The sequence below is a fragment of the Otolemur garnettii genome, unplaced genomic scaffold (genome assembly GCF_000181295.1).
Source record: "Otolemur garnettii isolate 467f Iridium unplaced genomic scaffold, OtoGar3 scaffold00090, whole genome shotgun sequence".
NCBI classification, from domain to species: Eukaryota; Metazoa; Chordata; class Mammalia; order Primates; family Galagidae; genus Otolemur; species Otolemur garnettii.
Window position 1 is genome coordinate 7,718,159 of NW_003852485.1, and position 3,455 is coordinate 7,721,613.

General features: G+C 40.3%; 1 pseudogene; it reads right to left on the reverse strand.

The window, feature by feature from the left end:
- On the reverse strand, window positions 1–3,452 carry LOC111727011 (annotated as a pseudogene).
- Between the last annotated feature and the right edge of the window lie 3 nt (window positions 3,453–3,455).

Sequence of the window (3,455 nt, forward strand, 5' to 3'; positions counted from 1 at the left end):
GTAAATTTAATTTACTTTCAAAGGGTTCACCAAAAGGGTGAAGAAGTTAGGAAGCATTTGAGGGACATGCCCTTTCTACAGAAGAGAGAAAATTACAAAGGCATATTATGTGTACATATATTATGGACATCATTGCAGCATTCAAACAAATGAGCTAAATAATCATTGCCGTTAATAATCATAATACTCTTACATAAAGAAGGAGGTGATCTTGTGCACTAAGCGCTCTGGATTCCGGAACCACTTGCACATACACGTCACTAACATGGACCCAATGGCCTGCCAATTCACTGCGAGGTTCTTTTAAACCAGACACATTTTTCTTTCCAGCGATATGTTCCAATAATTTCCTGGAGGGTGTTTCTCACTTTCACATAAGTGAAAACACTTACATTGTGGTATAGTGGTATAGGTACCTCCTCTCAGTGAGCCAATACGTTCCCTTGTATGGTAGAGACCACAGAGAACTTTGTTTCCTGCATTTGCATTCTTGCAGGTAGCAGAACAGAATGGTGCTAGATTAAGCATAAGTGGAAAATTTGCAAGTCTGTTTAGTTTACAAAGACTCAGCAGCCTGATGGAATCTTTTAAGATGTGGAATTAGGACAGCCAGAACAGCAGAAATTAGCAATTGCTTCTTGGCATTAATATAAATTCCTGCTTTCTTTTCGGCAGAACTCATTTCCTTTTGGTACTTCTGTTGGTTTTCAGTACGATTCTCACATAGAAGCCTGTCATTCCCTAGCAGTAGAATAGATGGAAACTGGTAGAAACAGGACCAAATTGAACATTCTGTACAAGCAGTGATATAGCTCTGAGAAAGGGTCTGGAAAGCATTTTGAAGACTGTGAAACCTCAAATGCTTTTCCTCTGAAAAACATAAATTATTCAAGACACTTAGTGGCTGATTTTCTGCATCAAAATCTCTATTTCCAGTTACAGTGCTGCTCAAGTGAAGCGGAGAAACAGCTGCAGCCATTCTCTCATCACCACTGTCAGTCTCATTAGCATGTGGCAGTTCACCAACTGATGGATGGTAAAGGTGTCCATACGTGTGCTCCCCAGCTCCACTATTAGAGCTCAACAGCCTGGTCTGCCTTGAAGCGCTTTCAGATTCTGAAGCCCCACTGTCCGCCTCGACGCTTCCTTCAAAACATCTTCTTTTTCACTGCCATCTGTAGGGTTTCTTTCAGGGGTAACTCAGCACTTCTGATGCTTGCAGACATTCAAGAATCTTCATTCATTTCAAGGTTTTCATTTTTCCAGTATATGACAATGGGTTCCTCGCTCCAGATGAAGATTTTCTTCTTATATGTTTTTGGTCATGAATTTCTTGATTCTTATCTTTAGATGAAGAAGACGTCTTGGTGGTTCTCGGTTAATGACTATTTTCTATTGTAACAGTGTCACTGTACTGGTCATGATCTGTCTCCTGTAAACTTCTATAACTCATTCCACTCAAAGGTAAAGGTTTTGAAACCCTTTCTTCTATTATAGGAAGGGAAATGTCAGTGAAAGGATCTTTCGACCATGCTAGTTAATTTGCCAATAAAGATCTGATCCGGGAAGTTCATTTTCATGCCTGTTTTCTGTGTGCTTTAACTTTTTCTCTAGTTTCATCAGCAGCAGTTTTAGTAGTTAGATTGTTAAATGCTTTTAGAATGCCAGCTTATATTTTGTTTCTTCTGTCCTCGTTGCATCCAACAGATAACAAAGAACCTCCTGACTGCCCTGTTGTTGGAAATCTTTAAATCAAGGTGCCTTCTGACAAACTAATTAAAAAGAACTATAGGAGAAAGTGGTCCTTTCTTAGTCTCCTTCATGCTGTGAAGAAGGCTGAGGTCAGTGGTCTAGGGCTTGAAAGTTCCACTACTAATGGGTCCAGCTGAAAGTCTGAGGAAGGAAAAATCATGAGTTTTGTACTATTTTCTTTGGTCTCACTCATCAGTTCACTAAGGATGTAAACGTGTGCCAAATTTTGCATGATTGCATTAGAAAAGCAAGTATTTCCTAAATTTGTAATTCCCTTTACAGATGGTAGACAGCTGCCTTTTCTTCCCTTCTTTATTTTATCTGTTTCACATTTTTCTTCACTGAGATTCATGATTCTGGAGAATGGATCTGTAGTTCCAACAACTCAGGGGCAGAGGCAGGAGCAACCCTTCAACCCACGAGTTGGAGACCAGCCTGGGTGACATAATAAGATCTTACCTCTGAGAGATCCTGTAGCTTGATCCACAAGGAAGGTGACATCTTGCTCTAGACCTTCTGGAAACCTTTTAATTCAGAACCATGTGTCTCCCAAACCTTGAGAGCCCTGCTCACACTCAGACTACATCAAGAGCCGCATCCCAGATGCTATTTATGACGCCAGAAACACCACTGAGACCCTACTCCATCTTGAGTTAGGCCACCTGCTCCTATGTTCCATAGCTTCCTGTTTCTTTGTTTACTCTCTTATTTTAGGAAAACTCTTCTTTTGTGGCTTCCTGATACAAGATAAATGAGGAGTAAAATTTTTGAGACTTTTTGGAAGTCGGAGAATAATTGAGAATCTCTTTAGACATCTCTCATTCTTGAGAATTCTTTTCTGTGTATAGAATGATTTCCCCTTAGAATTTTGAAGGCAAAACGGCATGCTTTCCGATTCCTAGTTTTATTGTCAAGAGGGCCTATGTCATTACGGTTCCTCATCTATCACGTGTAACATGTTCTGAGTGTCAGGCATGGTGGCTGATACCTGTGGCCCCAGGGACTCATGAAGCTAAGCTTCTTTGAGCCCAGGAATTTGAGGCTACAGTGAGTGAGCTGTGATTGTGTCACTGCACTCCAGCCTGGAAGACAGAGAGACCCTGTCTCTAAATACACACACACACCATGGCCTCTCCTACCCTAAAAAGTTTAAGTACCTCCTCCCTTCCCCTTGTCTTCTAAAATTTCACTATAATGTATCCAAGGTTTTTTACTTATTATATTAATTGCCTGGCAAGCACTTGGCAGAAATTATTCTGGAACTATTTCTCTAATAATTTCTTCTTCTTCTATAATGTGTCCAAGGATTTCTATTTATTATGTTAATTGCCTGGTAAACACTTTGCAGAGATTATTCTTGAACTATTTCTCTAATAATTCCTTCTCTCAGTTTCTTTTTTTTTTAATTCTCTGGAGCTACTATTAGTTAACTTTTGTACCACCTGTTTTGTTACCTTAAGTTCTTTCTTTTTTTCTACTTTTCATCTTGATCTTTTTGTTTTGCCTTCAGAAAGATTTCCCCAACTTTATCTCACAGTCCTTGTTTTTTTTTTAATGGGGAACAGCTGGCTCAGCCTTAGTCTTGACTGGAGGGGCTCCTGCTGCTGGCTTGGCAGCAGGTTTGGAGATGCCCCTGCTGGTTTCTTGACTGGAGGGGGCCCTGCTGGTTTCTTCATTGGAACATCCTTCTTGGGAGGCATGAT